This window comes from Euprymna scolopes, chromosome 19 (assembly GCF_053919585.1).
Source record: "Euprymna scolopes isolate OS-2025 chromosome 19, ASM5391958v1, whole genome shotgun sequence".
Lineage (NCBI taxonomy): Eukaryota > Metazoa > Mollusca > Cephalopoda > Sepiida > Sepiolidae > Euprymna > Euprymna scolopes.
This window is the reverse complement of record NC_136500.1, coordinates 11479564-11500291: the sequence shown is the minus strand read 5'-3', so window position 1 is coordinate 11500291 and position 20728 is coordinate 11479564. Positions and strand designations below refer to the sequence as shown.

The window sequence follows — 20728 nt, the reverse complement described above, 5'->3', positions numbered from 1 at the left end:
AAGTTTAATTAAAGTTTTATATGTTTTTTTTTTTTATTATTATTCAATTGTAAGTTTGAAGTATACAATAGGCACAAAACACCCTCCCCTTCCCATGTTAAGAATGTCTTTTTAAATAATAACGTTATTATTTACGTCCGGGGCGGATCACTCTCTGCAGTGCAGAGAGACTCTGCAGTTCTGCACTAGTACCAAACAATTTTTTATTAGAGTTTACTTAAAGGTCTACGACCTTGAGTAAGCCTTTGCCTATCAGTGAAAAAAGGGGGGAGGCGTAATCCCCTTAACCCTAAGTTTGAGTGACAATACAAAAATAAAGCGCGTAATGGGAGCGTCTTTCACCGTGTGTGTGTGAGATGGTTATCCTCAAATTCCGCGTGTTTGTTTTTACTTTCAGTTTCTATGGACCGGCGGACCGCTCTCTGCTTAGTGCTGCTTCTTCACCATGAATGCCCTGAAAAAGTCCCTTCTAATTAATGTTTACCAGTTTTGAAATATTGTTATTCTGAAAAATAAAACAGCCAAGTTTGTTAGCTTATTTTAAAAATGGTAAACATTAATCAAAAGAGATTTTCCAAGGCCTTCCCTTCATCCGTACGCAGAAAAACGACCCCCCCCAAAAAAAACGCAACTTGAGATTATAACGATAAAAATTTATGGTGGAAATGAAAATTGAATGTATTACAATATTTATTAATCGATCAAGTACATCAGCCGCGAACTATTAAAACTTCGAATAAAATTAAGATTTTCAAGACTTTTACCCAAAATTTTGGCAAAATAGTTGAGAAATTCCAACGGTCTCTATGCAAAAATTGAACATTTGTTTACGAATAGGATAACATAAGAAATGTTGATATTTTAAAATAATTTATTCGTTACTTGTATTATAAACAAATAAGTGTGATTTGCAATATGAGGTGGAATAATAAGTTCAATTAATTTTTTTTTAATTTGTATTCCCCGAACCAACCACTCTCAATATTCACACATATCACCTTGATTTACACCGATGATGGGCAAAGTAAAAGTAAAACTAACCATGCGTGAAGTTTAACGAATGTTAAACTGGAAGAGAAACTCACCTGAATAATTTTCTATTGTTTATATATATATACTTTATAAAGCCTCGAACCACCACTGTCACAAAGGCCTTTGTGGCAGTGTATGTAATATATATATATACGCTACTATTCTGTGCTGCTGGTGGACCACACCCAACAGCATACAATAAAATTTACATCGTATTTTGATCGTAATAAAGGTACACAGTGAAAATGACTTCGTAAAAAATGGCACAAAGTTTCCCCAAGTTAGACAAAGAAGATACACAAGTTTATACCAGCTGAGCTGAGCTGTTGTTGTAAAAATGATATCCTCGACGAAATTCAAGAATTTAACATGTTATCAAGCAAATAAAATCGGTTTCTCTAAATTATTTATTTTTTTGATAAGTGGGAGGGCTGAAGTCCGATGTAATTTTAAGTAGCAGTTAATCTCTTTCCTTCATATTTTAGAATATATATGTAAACATTTTATTTTTTTTCAAGCAAATAAAATCGATTTTAATTCTTTTTTTTAATAGGAGGGGGGGGGGGAAGTAGGCCAAGTCTACTTTAGTTATAAATAGGAACTAAGACGCACCAGCACCACTCTTAAAATTTAAAATATTTTAAAATAAATATTTAAAATAAATATTAACAAATAACATAGGTTTGTCTAAGCTTTGGGTCAAGATCAAAGTGTAATATCTGTTCAGATGTTTGTTCTTCAATTTCTTGTTCTCTGTTAGTGGAGGAGAAATCCTTCACGACTGAGACAATTTTTATTTTTTGTTCCTTTTCTCCACATTAAAAAACGACCCTCGTGTCTAACTCTGTCCCGTGGGGAGGCATTGTAAATAGGAACATAGGTTTGTTTAAGCTAGAGTGGTTGGATCACCAGGTCCCCTCTCTTATAGTTTTAAGTTGAAGAGAAGCCAAGGCCATCACATATTTAACCCAAAATATTAGCTTTTTTTTTTTTCTTTTTTTTTTTTCTTTTTTTTTTTAAATCTTAGATGTAACCATGTTTTTTTTTTTTTGTTTTTTTTTTGTCACTCGAACTTATGGTTAGTAGTAACATTATCGGAGGGGTTTTGGTAAGAGGGTTTTTGCCACTCGGACTTATGGTTAAAGGAACATTATTTTTTTGTGTGTATATGAGGGGGGTTGTAGCCACCAGAGTTATTGGTAGGATTAAAGAAAAGTTGTTTTTTTTTTTAAATCTTCCCCCCCCCATCCTCCGAACAAAAAAAAAAAAATTTTTTTAACAACAAAAAAAACTTCTGGTTAACTGCCCTAAAAACACTATTTGGTTAGATACTGCTCCTTAGATGGGTGATAATTTTACACTTTATTTATGTGAAACTGATCCACACTTTAAATAAATGGATTTTATTTCTCCAAGTTTTTATAGGTCTACACACATAATATCAGTTTTTGGGGAAAAGGTTGGGAGTAGGGCCACGGCCACCGAGAGAAAGAAGAAGGCCTGTTAACTGAAAAATTTCTGCAGCCAATGTAGGTAAGATTTGTCAGACTGTCAGTACTATATGAGGGCCATTTGAAAAAGAGCAATAAAACATTTTTAAAAAGAAAAAGGAACACAATTCAATTAAAACTGAACTTTATTCAATATAAAATATAAACATTATCTATGTAAAATTAAGTAATTTTAAAGCAATATACAATTTAATACTGATAAAACTGAATTATGAATTTAGGGAACAAACAATTAAAGAAACATTAAACAAATATTTTTTGGCATTTGGAACAAGATCACAGTGTAGTATCTGTTTTAATGCTACACTTTACCTTTTCTGTCCTTGGTCGGTGGAGGAGAAATCTTTCATGACATTATTTTTTGTTCCTATCCAAAGTGCCCCTTATTGGGAAGCTGGATTTTGCCCACAAGATTATATGTTGAAATATTTAAATAACTATTACTTTAAATACAGAAATTATATTTAAAGTTTTGGTTTTCTGTTCTATGTCGATTTTTTTCCCCATGTTTTTCATCAAAATGTGTAGCATATTAGTTGTCTCACAGGCCATCATCAGTGATCACTCACTGGCAGTAGCCTGTGGTGTTCCCTGGAGACCAAGTGACAACAAGCTTATCCAGATTTTCAGTGTTCTCCACCTTTTGACCACTTGTACAGATGATTGCATGTTATCGCAACAGTCGTTGTCACTGATTTCTCGTTGGCATCGGTCATTGGTGTTTCCTGGGGATTGAGTGACAAAATGCCTCCCCAAGGTACCAGATTTGAACTGCACACTTCCAGTGGAGATTTGGTCAGTACTCTTACCTCGGTCTTTCCATCCTCCCCGACCCTTCACAACTAGTTGGTGTGGCGCCAGTCGATGTCATCTACACCAGTTTTTTTTATTATTATTACTATTATTATTATGATAATAATAAGGATGCTTGTGCAGCGTATGCACATGTATTTTAAATATTATTTCCAAGTTAAATTTAATTTTGGGTTTGTACACATAGATTCTAAAAAGTTGTCTAAAAACAAATATATAACAAATAAATGTTATCATAGGCAAGATAAGTTACTTTTCTACCTAACTGGATATATTTTTAGGGGTTTGTATTATTATACACATAAATTCGAAAAAGTGGTCAAAAATCAAATATATACCAAATAAATTTTATCAAAGGCAAGATAAGTTGCTCTTTTACTTATCTGGAAAGGTTTTAGTGATTTTACTCGCTTTAAAATGTGTAATTGTTTTGAAAATCATACAATGTTTATCGATATATTTTTAAAAAGAAAAATGCCTAAAATGGTATGCTCGCTATTGAACTCGGTAAGTTTGGGAAAATGAGTTCAAACAAACAAATTATACAAAATACAGTTAGAAACCCACCGAATATATGTCCCCCTATGTCACAGTAACATATATTGAGTGAGTTTCTAACAGTATTTTGTATAATTTTTTTTGTTTAAACTCGTTTTTACAAACTTACCGTGTACAACAGCAAGCATGCCGCCATTTGCATTTTTCAATAAACACTGTATGTTTTTCAAGCCGAATAAACACTTTACATTTAATAAAAACACGAAAAAAATATCCAGTTTAGTAGAAAAGTAACTTATCTTACCTTTGATAACATTTATTTGTTATATATTTGTTTTTTGACAACTTTTTAGAATCTATGTGTACAGTAATACAAACCTGTTATGTAAATTATTTACAGTAAAAATGCTATAAAAAAAAAAAAACTTGAAGTTTTAAATATATTTCAAAGATATAAATTATGCCCGGTGCTAGAATATTGAAAATTCACTGATTATATAAAAAACAAAAACAAAAAAAACTGCTGCGAAAAATGCTAACTTTAAAATATTTGTGAAGTTTTATTTATTATTAAAAGAACGGACTGAAAAATATATAAAAATTGTTTGTTTTGCAGTAAAAAATAAATAAAATGAAATATTCGACTTTCTCCGATAGAAATAAAGGTTCAATAACTAGTTTACTTACTATATTTTGTTAGATGAAAATTATTCCAATGTGCAATTATAATAATTAGTATCCAAATGGAGAATTGTTCTTTCTCTTTAGAACATACATGAACAATTGGTAACACATATTGGTAGCCACGGACAATCGGTAACAGAATTGGTAGCCATATTTTTTATGCCTGTTAGCGTGACCACGTGGTTAAATACCGGAAACTTTCTATACTTACAAGTTGATCAAGAAGTGACGTTACACTGTCATGTTCATTGGCCTACTCTCTCAGTGGCAGTGGTAGGGCTGATGTAGCATCCAAAATTTTATTTATTTATTTTTTTCACCTCAAGCAAGACATATTGCCGCAGACGTAAGAGACTAGTATTTGGGATCATATCTAACATTATAGGTTGCAAACCCAACTGTCAGATTCCACCGGGTTAAACTGTGTGACACCCAAAGGTCATCTCTCACTGATCTCCCCTGCTCATCTACCGAAATATATCTACTTTGACTGAAAATCCTCAATCTATCTCTGCTGCTCACTGGAACTGGCCGCATCTGTTTCTTCTCTTGGCCAGAAACTGACCATTTGAGATGATGGTTAGCCTTACATACAAACATACATACACACAGACGTTTGGGATTTATATATATAGAATAGCAGGGCTACCCGGCGTTGCTCAGGACCATATGAACAATGAAAAAACAAAAGCAGATATTGAACATATGTTTTATTCTTAGGGGAGAGGAATCTTTCATCTCTATGTATTATTTGTTTTATCTACCCTAGGACTGGTATTGTTCATGTTTTATCCCTAGCATAGGTAATTTACAGCATGTATATGAAATTGTTTTACCTTAGGGAGAAGAGAACAGGTAATATACAACATAATGTGTCTATATTACATCCCTGGCAACGCCTAGAAACCAGCTAGACCATGTATTTCAGTCAATCTATATTACATCCTGGGCTATGCCGGGAAACCAGCTAATCTCTATTTAGTGACTTGACCACCAAAATACCTCCCTAAGTGTGTCCTTTCTTTTGAACTTATTAGATATAGGTATCTAGAAATGTGTGTGAAATTTTGTTGAATGCATTGTTCACTATGATTTTCTTATTGTTAAGTCATAATCATGTTAGTCCCTCTTATTTGTCAAAAATGCATTTATTTCAAAGGCTTCATCTCTCAGCATGAAACTCCATATAAGGAGACACCTCTTTTTGTCAAAGAAAAATCCAATTTACTATTATTTTTGGCAAGACTCGAGTCAGGAACTTTATATCTGTAGAAACATTGTTTCTGTGGATCTGTCTCTCAGCATAAACCTCTGCTTAAAGAGATGAAACTGTGCTAAAACCCTCTAAACATGCATGTTTATAATATTACAAATGTTTTTTAATTTTTTTTTTGCATTACTATTAATTAACAATTACTGAAATCAAATGAATTGAAATATATTACAAATTTTTCTTTTCATAAATGAAATTGATTTGTTTAATTTTGCAAATTGTCAAATCAATAGGAATATATGTTGTATATCAAGATATATTATAAAACGTGTCATATGTTGTATGATCGTCTAGGCTGCATATTTTAATATTTATGCAACAGTTCTAACAGGAACCGATTGACATGGACGTATCGGAGCAGTTGGAGACAAACAGTTCTTTTTAACATGTAAATAACACAACACATACCTGAATTATTTATGAACATTTATTCTCGTGATCTGGCCAGCATTTTCAGAGATTACATGTTCTTACATCCTGACTGTCCGAAGTGACGCCGCTTCCAACATCATATTGATCCGTCCGTCCTCTCCGATGTCCAGCTAATGACTCTTAGGATCTCTCTCAAATCTCATGCATCACGTGTTTCTTTACGTCACATTATTGCGTGTATCAGATCAACCTAATTCCCATCTAGTTATTTGTTTATCCAAACCCAAAAATAATGTTTACATCTATTTTCTATTTTCATATTCCTTTTGCGATTCATACATCAATCATCTTTTCCCCAATTTAATTGTTTATTCTTCTAATCATACCAATTGATGCAGCGACCCCCCCCTCCCCTGTCACTCAAATCAATTATTATTATTAATAATAATAATAATGTTTTGACCCTTGGCCCTGCTTGCCACAGTTAAAACAGATACTACGCTATGACCACAGCTTAAAGGTCATAACATTACATATACAACAAATGAAACATAAGTAATAATGTAGTATATGTAATTCTCTATTATATAGAAGGAAGTTTGTGTGTGAGTTTGTTCCCTATGAACTCAAAAATGGTTGGTCCGATCTTTATGAAATTTCACACAAAGTTACTTTATGTGCCTGACAGTGTTCTGAGATGGGTCTTGTATCAGAAAGTCTTCGATAAGAATTGATAATCGATAATCAAAATAATCCGATGAAAGAAGGTACAGGCTATTTTGACCAAAGTTAACACCTTACACAGCCTAACATTATAAGTGCGTTTGAGAAGTTTTATTACCACATGCCGAAAGGCTTGACATATAAAATCAACAGTAGGCTCTTTGATATGACAGGGATGTGTTTGAAAGTATTATTGCTGTTTAAAGCACAACTGAACCATGATGCTTGACATTTTTCATTTTAAGTTTAAATTCAAGCCATTATCACTGCACAAGCAGTAAGGCCAGGCATATAAAATCAACAGTATGTCCTTTGATATGACGAGTACAGTCAAAATGAATGTTTCTGTTTAAAGCACAACTGAAGCATAATACTTGATGTTTGTATTTTAAACTTTAATTCAAGCCATAATATATAAAACCAATTTTTAAATTAAGAGTAGGTTCTCTACAGTGCAATGTAGTCTACAATATATATTGTGAACTGAGTCACTGCGAGAGGCATGTGAAGCTTCCTCCTGGTGCACTGTGATGCATCCTCAACTAAAGCAGGCAATCAATCGATTGAAAAATGGGCGATTTCACCAATTTCGATGACAATAAAAATATGGAAGTGTGAAAAATCTGTTGATCATCATTCAATCCCGGGCAACGTTGGGTCACCCTGCTAATAATGTAATATATGTAATAATGATAAATTCAATATAGAATGTTGTTGAAGAAATTGATTTATCCAGATGTCAGAAAACAAGTAAAGATTGGCAAAATAAATTAATAATTTGCATAATTTGTAAAATAAGTTTTGAAGTCCGCAAAACTCTAACAGGCAAAAACAATACACTGTTTTACCCTTTACCCCGAACCGTAAGTCCATGTTGCAATAAAAAAAAAACTTGGTAAAAAAATAATACAGTGTATTATATTTGCCCCCCCCCCCACCAGTTGTTGCAATATGAGATGAAACTAATTGTAAACGTTTGATAGCTATTAGAGCAGAAAATTCAAATGAACATTTAAAATATGATTCAATGAATGACTAAATTAAAAATTGAAGTGTAAAAACAATCATGACCCAGAAGTCTCTCTGATCGATTTTTTTTTTTTTGTCGCTCAACATGTACATTAACATTTCAGCCTTTTTTTTTTTTTTTAAATTATTGCCATCCGGACTTAGGGTTAATAGAGCGAATGTGTTTTATGAGTTAAAATTAAAGTAAAATTTTATTCTCACTTGAATCGATTTCAAAATAACATAAGTTGTTTAAAGTTGTATAAAAAAAAACAAAAAAAAAACATGCATACTCCTTCCTTGACTCTACCGCTAACCCTAAGTCCAGGTTGTAATAAAAAAAAAAATTTTGGTAAATTTGTACAATAACATCCCCTTCATTAAATTCCCTTTCCCTCTCTCTAAAAATATACATATAACCCTAAGTCAGTGGTACGATCATAAAACCACAAAAGCTAACCTCCTTTTCTAAAAATATGTACAGAACTTTTCTCATAATCAAAAATAAAATAAACTGCCCTGAAATGTGCAGAGGTCATTTTACGTTGAATTTATATATGCAACTTCTCTAAATTCTAAAATAATGTTTCTTTTTACCAGGTTTTCATTTTTTTTTTTTTATTAAAGGATGTTCGCATGTAATCGCCTAAAAAAGGAAAATTAAATCTGAACACTATAAAACAGGAAACTTTGTTGATGTGGTCACATTGAAAGAATGGATGAGTTCTTTGGTTAGATGAAAAACAGTTGAAGTAGCAGGGTTAGTTGGCCGTAGAAGGAAGTGATAAGCCCTATAACACAAAGTAAATACATCTCGAATAAAATAGCTAGAGTTGAGGCAATAACAGAAACAATACTAAATGTTTCTTTAAGTATTGTTGGAGTAGTCCATTATAGTCTTGAGGAGGTAGTTTAGATTATTTAATCAGAAAGTAAAGAAAAATATTTAAATAACTAAAAGAAAGCACTTTCAAGTATTAAAGACCCACAACTTTTAATAATTAAACTTAGTTATTTTATTTACATTATAAACAACTAGTAGAGCGACCCGACGTTGCCCAGGATTGAATGAAGATCAACGAATGTTCCACACTTCCAATATTTTTATTGTCATCAAAACTGGTAAAATTGCCCATTTTTCAATTAAATCAATTGATTGCCTCTCCACAGTGACTTAGTCCCTAATACATTGTAGTCTACATTGCACTGTAGAGAATCTATTGATTTTATAAAATTTTTATATAATAGCTTAAATTAATGTTTAAAATGTAAAAGTTAAGTATCATAGTTCAGTTTTTTCTGAAATGGAAAAATTCTGTTTGATCATGCCCCTGTCATATCAAAGAACCTGCTGTTTATATTATATGCCAAACTCTTCTGTTTGTTTGGTGATAAAACTACTCGAATACATTTGTGATGTTAACTTTGGTTAAAATTGACCTGTTCTTTGTTTAATCAGATATTTTCACTTATAGATTTTTCGATACTTATTGGAAGCATTCCAATACAAAACCTATTTAAGAACATTCCCAGACACATAAAGTACACTTATGTAAAATTTCAAAAACATCGGCCTGGCTGTTTAGGAGTTCATAGGGAACTCGCATACACAGTGGATTTATATATATATATAAAAAAAGTAGATAATATTTTTACCCAGCTTCTGCTAATGTTTACGTTTGCTTAAATATATACTGAATTATCTCCCTTAGTGTTACAAATTGAAGGATTTGTGGAATAATCTGCGTAGGTAAGCATTGTGCTATTGGCCGTCGTTGATAACCGTCGGATTAAAAGCTCAGTGTGATGTCCTCTCTAAAAACACTAATATTGACACTTTATTCTACTCTCGTTTGTTCTCAGAAGAGAAGAGCACATCAGATTAATTATACAAATCCGATAATTGGATAAGATTTATGTTTGCTCAAAACAAACATTGGCTTTTGTAAATATTGAATTATTTCGTTTTTCTTCTCTGATTTTGCTAAGTCTGTGTTTACTTTTGTGTACCTGGGAAGTGAATTAGTTTTGCTTACAAAAGGAATATGATTTAATGTTGTATCTCTGTAAAACTGTATTCTGCTGTTGTAGTGGCCTAACATTCTACATCATGAAGTTGCATTTAGTCTTTCTACATCCAAAGCTATTGAAGAAGAAAAACTATTTGCAAGTCTTGACAACTTCGTTTTTTTTTCTTTTTCTCAGGAAGGACTTTCCATGTACCACCCCTGGTATTTTCAAATGATCCCCTATTATTGAAAAGGCTCGATATTGCTTAACTTTGATCTAATGAGTATTGTGTTAACATATTTATTCAGTTCCTATGAATCAGAGGATTGTATTGCTGACATTAGTTTCCCCGATATTTTTCTAGAAAAACATATGAAGGTTGCCAACATCCTAAGCAAAAGTGTTTCTACAGAACGAACTGGATTTGAACTTGGCACACTAGTTTTTCAGTCCATGTTGTAAACCACTTAGCCACTGTTATCTCTTGTTAATATTTAAATAGTTGTGCGTAAATAAGAATGTAATCGTCTTGTTTAGTAAATCCTATTTCTTAACCTTATTTAAGTTTTTCATTATTATTGTGATGTTTGTTATGGTAGTAAACACCTACAATTGACATGTGCACATTGTGAAGAAGTACTGGCACCCTTCCGATACAAAAATAAGACTTATGTAAATTTAGACGTTGTCAGGAGTTCAAGGTGACAACATAAAATGAACTTTTTTTTTTTTTTGCTACAAGCATCTTTCGATTTTTTAACTTTGATTTTGTTGTCGGTTGGGTTAAGAAGAGGAAGAAGTACCATGAATAAGTGAATGAATTGTGGAAAGAAAAGACTTTTGTGCTTGCCCTGAGCTATGTTCATCTTTCGTTCTGTCTTCACTGGGATCTTCCAACCACTCAGTTGTGTCAGTTAAGATAAAATCGAAATGTAATAAGTTCTCAGACGTACCTCTCCATCGTACAGTATATTGATACTCAATGGCTTACTGGGATAGCTTCTGTACATATCAGATCTACTTTTGCATTCCATGCTTAAAAAGAATGTGTCTTCCATAGTATCAGATCTGATGGAATGGTTAATTGAAGGTATAGACTGTTCCATACCCTCAAAAAAATTCCAGCAAATACCTAACAGCCAGCCGTGGTTTTCTCCAGAATATGCTGCTGCCATTGTGCACAGAAATCACTTTTTCCATGACTTCCAATGTCATAGATGTACTGAGACTAAAGCCGCTTTCAGGACTGCCAGCAACCACTATAAAAAAGTAATAAAAAACGTGAGAGAGTTGTATGCTCAGTCTGTCAAGTCCAAAGTAGCTGAGTAGTGGCTTGGTTCCCACCAGTTTTGGCAAATAGCAAACAGGGTCCTGAACAGAAGCGTGTGCTCTATCCCAACCATCATCAATAGATCTGAGGTAATCTCGTCGGCATCAGACAATGCCAAACTCTTTGTCAAGAACTTTGCAGCTTATTCTGCTCTGTGTATTTCCTCCTGTATCAGAAAACATACTATTCAACATACAAATCTGTTGATGATGTTGCCAAGCTAATCAAAAGTCTTGATTCCAGTAAACCAACTAGCCCTGATGGCATTCCAATTATAGTGCTGAAAAAGCTTCAACCAGAACTAACTCTGATACTTACTGTTTAAGCGTTGTCAGAAGAAAAATTGTTTCCCAACACTCTGGAAAACCTCATTAGTAATGCCCCATATTTAAGAATTTTAGTAATCGATCATCTCTTTCTCAATACAGAGCAATAAGTCTACTATGCGACATGAGTAATTTGCTGAAATCTGTGTTAAATAGAGTAGTAGTCAACCACCTCAGCAAAAATAACCATCTTAGTAACATGCAATATTGTTTCCATTCTGCTAGATCTACATAGGATTAGCGAATCTCTCAACAGAAGTTTTGTTTCTAGGGCAATTGTGATGTCAAATTGCTTTTCAAATTTGACTGAGCAAATATGTTTTGTTCATAATTATAGATTGTCAATGCTATGGAGTCAGTTTGAGCAAAATCATTGTTTTTAAGAGTCAGAATATTAAAACAAACATTAGACATGTCAAGTACGATAACTATTAGGCCAGCTTGTGACGATCGTTAAGTGTTTTTAAACTTTGTGAAACAGTTGATAAACAGATAAAAATCTGGTGATCCCCCCCCCCCTCACACCTCAAGTACAAATTTTTCAATTTTGACCCCTTAGCAGTTCTTTTTTTCTGAATGAAAACCGACTAAAAATATGTGTGAATACATTATATGTTAAATCTCAAGTCTGTAGATCAAAAATTCGTTGAGTATATAGATTCAGAAGTGTCCTTACACATGCACATATTCTCACTTTTATAGATATAAAATATTATATAGTATGAATACTAAGACAGTTTGAGAATTGTGTGAAAGGTGATAATTTTTGAACGGTAGAATGATCTAACCGTTTTTCCAGCAAATTTAACACCTGATTTGATGTAAGCCTTCCATTTAAGGTCTAGATTGAAGATCTGTCCCAGAAGCTTATTGAAGTATACAGCTTCCACGAAGCATGATCCATTCATTTCAATTGGGACAAAGGGAGGATCAGAGTATTGATAGTACAGTGTAAATGTTGCTGCCACTTTGGGACAATCATTCTGATCCTTCTAAAATGACCATTCTAGCATTGTCGTTTTTTTTTCTTCAATTCATCCTGAGTAAAGCACATTGCTATTCAGACTTAAGAAACTATTTTGAATTAGAGGTTATACCTACGGAGGAATTTTGTGTAGGGAGTTAAGTAATCAGATGTTTGTTCACATTGCATTTAAATTTATTCATGTTGGTAAGGGGAACAGGGAGGGAATTCCAAAGGCTATCAGTTCAGGACCTCTACTGTGAAGGAATAAAATTTTGTTGCTTGTTGGGCCAGTCAAGGATATTGTGTTGCTGCATTGTGTTTAGACAGTGCACACACATGCATGCACGCACACATACAAAATGGTCTGAAGCTAAAAGCACTAAGTGATAAGGTAAAGCTGTCAAAACTGACGCTGCCATAGGTGAATAGGTCAAGTAATTGATCTCACAGCTGTTGGGGTTGAAACACCTGCTAGAGAACAGGTCAATATAAGCAGGTGAGGCAAAAGAGAATGAAGTCGGTCCAAAAAAAAACGACAGCAGCCACGAGTCGTCACTGAATCCGCTACCTCCTGATCCTCCCTCTGTCTACCACTTGAAGCACATCACTAAGAAGAAATAAAGTAATAATTTTATATTTTTCTAACAAACGAATCTGTGTTGTGAGTTTGTTTTTCTTGGTTGATGAGAACTACTATTGTTCAACCTGGCTACATCATGAAGTAGGTTTGCAGCGCATTCTATGGAAGTACTTGTAAAACAATAAAACAAGGTATGCAATATTGCTTTGATGGGACAGGGGCTGGAGTTTGGTAGATACTATGGGACCTATTAGATAAGAGTTTTATTTTTTTAAGCTCTGTTTAAGAAGGAAAGGTTAGTGTTTGTGCACCAGCCCAGATGTGACAACAATACTCATGGTGGCTTTTTAGAGACATAGAATGCTGGCAGATGAGAAGTTTTCTTCCATAGAGGACACTCTACTTTTTTTCTTTTTTTTTTTTTTTTTTAAACTTGCGTTCACTCCTAAAAAGCCATATCATCACTTGGACATAAAAGGCTACTATTTGGGACTATGCCTTGGAAAGATTAACAAGATGTTGGTTTATATTACATTTAAACTTCTGCATATCAGTACAGTCAGGGTAGCAGGAAGGAAATTCCAAAGTCTAGCTGTTTAAGGGAAGCAACTATTAGAGTAAAAAGCTTTCTAACATTTGGGGACCTCAACAGTGAAGGGGTGTGATTTTGTTGCTAAGTGGGTATTCAGCAACCTTGAATGTTTTTTTTTTTTATTTGTTCCAGTTCATGTTTAATACCCAACCCTCATCTCAAAAATTCAGTACACTTAAAATGCACAATTGGCTGAAAATTATGTGGAAATCTGCCCTCTCTGAACTGATCAAGAAAAACTCTTTAGAGCTGTTGTGGAGACTGCTGCTTTATGGTTCACCAACATGGATTCTCCATAAAAAAAACTTGTAATTAAATTAGATGGAACTTACATTAGAATGCTCTGGGCAGTGTTAAACTTAAACTGGAAAACACACCCAACCATTAGCCATCTGTATTGTCAATTGCTCAGGATCTCTTCAGTAATAAGAGAAAGAAGAACCCGATATGCCGGACATTGCTACAGAAAGTTAGGTGGTGTTGTGGAATCCTAAACACTTAACCACTGAAATAGGAAGACCTGTCAAGATGTACACAAAATCATGCGATCTATTATATAAATCTCAAATGTCTGTTAGAATGTATGTATGTTTGTATATCTCGCTAAAACTTTCAACACACGTGACAACACTGACAAAATTGGTATCGTTTGAAAACTCAGTCTCTCAGCCGAATAATATCCAAAAGTTGACCAAAAAGCATTCTTTCACCGTTTTTTACAAGGAGAGGTCAGTTTTTTGTTGTCAACATTTTTTGCAAGTCATTCAAGCCTTGCATGAACACAAACTCATCAGCTTCAAACGTCTGTGAATTCAGTTTGATTTACATTCCTCAATTTTTTTTTTTTCAATCACAGATAACGACTTTAGGAATGGGTAAGTTTTCTGATGGCACTTTCCTGACTTTGTAATGTTTACCTGTAAACTCTTACCACCTTTAAACCAACATTTTTTTTTTTTTACCAAAAATATTAGTGAAACACGTGCACTTATGTTTGAACATTGCTTATTTTCATCAATTTACTGTCAACTTTTAATGAAAAATAAAACATTGTAGATACATATTTAAAGGAGACATTGCTTTAAAAGTATGTTGGTGCTTTGTGTCTTAAATAAACAGCAATTGTGTATGTCCAGTTTAAAGTCGAAAACTATAGGAGACATCCCCACAAAACTGATATATTCTTTGTCCTTGCTTTGGACAGAATATGGACACATTTTTTTGTAAAGTAGATGGAGCTAAGGGTAGAAGAGTACACGTGCAATCAAGCAAATTACAAAAGCAATCTGTACAAAATACAAGTTTTGTATTTGTAAATTTTCAGAAACTTTGACATGAGCAAAACCATTTAATGCGCTCTTAGTTGGATCCGAAAGGGAATGATTGCAGTAGCAGTAGATGTTGTTGTGCACATGCAATTGTTAATGTACAAGTGTTTCTTTCTGTTTAACAGTTGTCTCGCCAGTGTGAGGCTACGATTGGTTGGCATAGCAACTGGTTGTGTGTACTCCTGCAGACTCACTTTTTCAACTGCCAAATTTGTTTATAAAGAGATCAATTAACTCCCAACTGTTGGTAGGAATTATTTCAACGTTCGTCATTGTTACAGCGTTTTTTTTTTTTTGGGGGGGGGGGTAAGTAACAAGAACAAAATTAGTCAGTCATTTAATTTTTTCCCCCCCAAATCTTTGGTCTGAAACTCCTAAAATACACTTTCTTGGTTTTCAGGGTAAGATCAACATTTAGTATCTGTTCTGTTGGAGGAGGGAATCTTTTTGACTGGGCAATTTTTGTTTTTGTCTCCTCCATGGTGCCTGTTTTGGGAGAGCTAGATGTCTCTCATAAAAACAAAAAAAATGACTTCATGTCCAACTTTTTCTCATGGAGAAGTAAATAGAGACCTTTGAAGTGTGATTAGGAGAGTTTTTAAAAGAAAGATGTTCTACCTTAACTGAATTTCTATCTATACTACCCCCCCCCCCCTAGAACAGTAGACCCTCGTCTAGCTACAACAACTATCAATTTCCTTTATATTCTACCTGTGCCTAAAACTAAATGAAAATTCCACGAGCCAAGTTTCTTTCCTAGAATTACCTGTCAATGGAACAAAATGCAGTGGGGCTGCTTCCCAGTTGACTGTCGTTTTAAAGGCGGATGTTAACCAGTTCTTGTTTAGTCATCCTCTTAAATAATCAAACACTATCCAGGTTCCACCATTATCGATCATTAGCGTTACACTGAACACCTGACACTCATTAATCCAGATTTTTGAGTGGCTTTTAGGCAGCCTTAATAATTAGTGATTCCTTCATCCAGTAAAAAAACAAAACTTTTTTTTTTTTTTGTTATCTGTGCTCTCAGCCAATGCTGAATAGCCATGCTCATATTAAACAGGATGGAACATAGATAATCTCTAAAGTATCCTGAATCTTTACACGGCCAACATTCGCATGTAGTATTATTGCTGCATCTACCGCTAGTCTCTCTCTCTCTTGAACAGAGTCCAAAAAAGAGTTTCAAATCCTGCACTGTTAACTAAGCTCCAACCCTTGTCACTTCACTGCAATGTTGCATCCCTGTGTCTGTTTTACAAGTACTTTAATGGAATATGCTCTGATGAACTCCTCACACTTGTACCCCCTCAACATACATCCTCTGACAAACCCATTTAGCAACAAAATCTCACCTCTTTCACTATTGAGATCTCTAGATGCTGGAAACTCTTCTATTCTAATAGCTATTTGCATCAAACTGCTAGACTTTGGACCCTCCCCCCACTCCGTTATCTGCTTCCCTGACTGTACTGACATCTCTTTGCATAGTCTCCTGTAAACATTGTCCTGAATAGTAGCCCTTACGTCCAAAGGGCAATATGCTTTGTTTGGGGGTGACCACGTGTGTAAATAAGTAATATGCTTTTAGTTTTCAAACGACTGTATTTAAAAGAAATGCTTATTTTTTTCCCTTCAAATATAAAGAAATTCATTTTTAGTTATTCACAGATAGCTGTTTCATCAACTCTTCAGTATGGCTAGTCATGTTGATTGTTTCAAACTGTGATTCGTTTGGTTAGCAGTCAAGACTTCTTACAAAGGGAAATTATAATACTGCTTACATTAACATTACTGACTGCCTCAAGAGTTCAAATACAAAGAGCAATGCTTTACATGAAACGACATGCATTAATTCCTTCACTAGCATGCTCAACCGATGCATAGGAAGCAAATATATACCTATTTAAATATAAGTAAAATATGTTTAACATTCGTTTCTGACACGGAAGTTAGCCTCCAAAACTTGATTAATGAATACTGAAGTTTGAAAATAATTTTTTCCCCTTTTCTATTTGGATGGTGCTTTTCCATCGCCTGTTCTGCCTCCCTCTGCTCTGGCACATTACTGATTTACATGAAAGTTTAGACGTATTACTTAATGAAAGGTCATTTAATGGCATAATAACAATGGGCTTAAAATATGCTTAAAGAGCTACACGGTGTGCATTTAGCTTCTTTACCTGAAGTAAGCAGATGTATTTGCAGAGATGTTCATATGTTTATACTAGCTGTTCCTAGTTGGATTTGCCCGGAAATTTGACTTGTTTCAGAAAAGATAAAAATCTAATTGAAATGTGTAATTCCAAGAAAAATATTTTGATTCACGTAAAACAATCACAACTTTGTAGTTTTGGATTATTCTGACTACTTGGACTTGGATAGTTTCTGAATTTTTGAGATGAAGAACGATAATTTAGATTCTTCTGATTGTCATAAGAATGTATAGCCTAATGGATAAAGTACTTGGTGGCAGTTGTAAGTTACACTCTTCTGGAGTTTGAAGGTTCAATCCTCAGTACGAGTTAAAAATGCAATTGCAAATTATTTAAAACTTCTACTTAGTCATGGCCGACAGAATGAAAGCATGCTACTCCCATAGATTAAATGTAAAGTTCTATTTGAAATCTTGTGCAAGTTTGTGAATTTGAAGGTCAAAGGTTACATTGACGAATTGTTGTGAAAATACTCCTCAAGATGAGTACAGGAGTTCAAAGAATACAAATTACTTGGATGTGCTTATGTCTCGGCTGATGTAACTTCTGACCTTCATGTCTGTTTTGTTAAACTTTGAAATCTATACAATTTGGAAGTTCACTCTTATTTAAATCCACAGGGGTAGATTGTTCTTGTTCTACCAGCCATGATCAGATAGAAGTCTTAAGCAATATCTATTTTTAGTTAATATCGCCTAAAGTAAGAACTAAACCTTCAAGCTCCAGAAGTGCATAGTACTGAGTGCGGCAACTGAAGATCAGGTTATATTGAGCAAAACATTATGAAAATAACATTCGAGATGAGAACAGTAGCTTGAAGAAATTAAATAATACAAACAATCAATCCTTGTCTCAAAAATTCAGAAAAGTAATAAACAAAAGTGAATTTTATTATTGGGATTATTTGGACGATTTGGAAGTTATTCTCGCAGCATTTCGGCCAATGTAACCTCCGGCCTTCAAGAGCATTCTGTTGAATGACAGTGACGCAAGAACCTTTGAGAACGACGGTGACGTAAGAACGCTGGAGAACAACGGTGACGCAAGAACGCCTGAACAGTCTGGCAATGATATCTATTGAATGATATATTGTCCAGTCTCTGTATTTCTGTGTTAGAATTTGCTCCAATCAAAGCATGAAAAGTTGATTTTTGATGAAGGTTTGGCATCTGCACGAATATTTTCTTATGAATTTCAGTGTTTTGATAATTTAGATATAAATGCAGTTTTTAATAAATTGCATAATTTTAGTTTTTTTTGGTATATTTTTTTCTATTACATTTGAGGCGCATCAAATTCAATTGGCCTAGAGCTTCCACTTACCTAAGATTGGATCTGCAGAAAGCATTAAGCCCCCCCCCCCCTTATTTTATTTTTTTTTTTTTAAATGAAATCTTTGGTATAACACTGTTGTATGAAATCCAACATATAGATGTATAATAACGATTGGTGTAACGCATATTGTATAATAAGATTGGTCTAACACATATTGTATAATAAGATTGGTGTAACACATATTGTATGGTAAGATTGGTGTAACGGATATTGTATAGTAAGATTGGTGTAACGGATATTGTATAATAAGATTGGTGTAACGGATATTGTATAGTAAGATTGGTGTAACGGATATTGTATAATAAGATTGGTGTAACGGATATTGTATAATAAGATTGGTGTAACGGATATTGTATAATAAGATTGGTGTAACGGATATTGTATAGTAAGATTGGTGTAACGGATATTGTATAGTAAGATTGGTGTAACGGATATTGTATAGTAAGATTGGTGTAACGGATATTGTATAGTAAGATTGGTGTAACGGATATTGTATAGTAAGATTGGTGTAACGGATATTGTATAGTAAGATTGGTGTAACGGATATTGTATAGTAAGATTGGTGTAACGGATATTGTATAGTAAGATTGGTGTAACGGATATTGTATAGTAAGATTGGTGTAACGGATATTGTATAATAAGATTGGTGTAACGCATATTGCATACTAACGATTGGTGTAACGCATATTGCATAATACTAGAACATTTTACCCTTTTTCATCATAATATTTTGGTTCAACATCTGTCTTACACACTGGCATGTGTTAGATGGCCTTCAGAAATTAACTTCCAAACTAACCTAATTCTGTTAGGTCTTTATCCCACTTTCTCTCAAATCCATCCTTATCACTTCTTATGAATTGACTCTGCTACTTAACTGTTCCACATTTACTAACCCAAGAATTCTCATCCATGTATTCGATGCGACCAAATTAAAGTTTCCTGTGCTACACGCATCTCTTCATGCTGTCCTGATTTAATCTTTCTCTGAGATCAGATCTAACCCCAATTTTTAAGATTCAAATTACGCATCCATCGTATCATGGTCTTATTTCTCTCCCTGCAACACGTTTCTTTAAAATTCACATACATCATCACATTGCATATGCATACCTGATAGATTCTGCACTTAGTTGACCCTGGTAAATATGTGTGTTGTAATAAACTAGGCTAAGTGCAAATTCTACTTAAGCTGTGTTGTGGTTATGTATGCAGCAATATGGTTGGAAAAAAGATACAAATCAACTATCGGTTAATTAACAAGCCCCCCTCATCCGGTGAATAGATTAGATGGTAAAAAATGAAAAATCCTATTGATGCTTTTCTTTTTCTTTTTTCTTTTTTTTTTAATATCCTTTTCACCTGTTATATCTTACCATATTTTATAGGTACTAATTAGCAGGGCTATGGAGTCTGTAAGCTAAATATAACCCCTACTCGTGAAATTTTGAATGGTCCGATCCGGGACTGACAAAATCTTGAATAGTCCAACCTGGGACCAGCGAAATCTTGACCGGTTCAAAAATTTAGTGTTGTGAAGACTTTGTGAATTAAATGTTTGTATTTTTTATAAATTTTTCCTTTTTTCATTTATAAGTTACATTTTCAAAATTTTTTACCTTTTTTAAAAAATTTTTGTTTTTCAGTCAGCTATTTTCATTGACACTGAATTCACAGCCGTGTTATTCATGATTTAATCAGGAAGTGTTTTTTTTTTCTTCTATAAATAGATGAACATCTGGTACAATTTACTGCCTGATTTCTTGGCCCTTGTAAAGAAAAATCATTAGATGAAATAAAACTAATGGAGAAAGAAAGAAATTGTTAAATATATTAAGTTATACATGCGTAATAATGAGATAATACTTGACATTTTGATTGATCCACGTTCTTTTTCATACAAGTCTTTCTCCAACTGTTTGCATTGGTTGACACAGCTTGCGTTTTGCCAACTTTCGAGAATGGGCAGAATCTCCTTTTAGATGTCGCTAATGTTTGTCGATCTTCAAAGGATGCAATTTATATTTTGTTAAAATCTTTAATGCTTTACATTAAAACTGTTTACATTATAACTGTGTCATTTCGTTGTGAGATACGATCATAAAATTCCAACAGTTTTTATACACG

General features: G+C 33.7%; 2 protein-coding genes across 3 annotated transcripts in view; one reads left to right on the top strand and one right to left on the bottom strand.

Annotated features, from left to right (window-relative positions):
• The window catches only part of LOC145303410 (WASH complex subunit 1-like), a 99919-nt gene extending 93477 nt beyond the window's left edge, over positions 1-6442 (bottom strand). The window contains exon 1 of the mRNA XM_080144731.1: positions 6220-6442. The gene's annotated coding sequence lies outside the window, so the exon portion shown is untranslated. The remainder of the gene's footprint in view (positions 1-6219) is intronic.
• The window catches only part of LOC145303412 (uncharacterized), a 113564-nt gene that overhangs the window by 1605 nt on the left and 91231 nt on the right, over positions 1-20728 (top strand). The gene's annotated exons all lie outside the window — the stretch shown is intronic.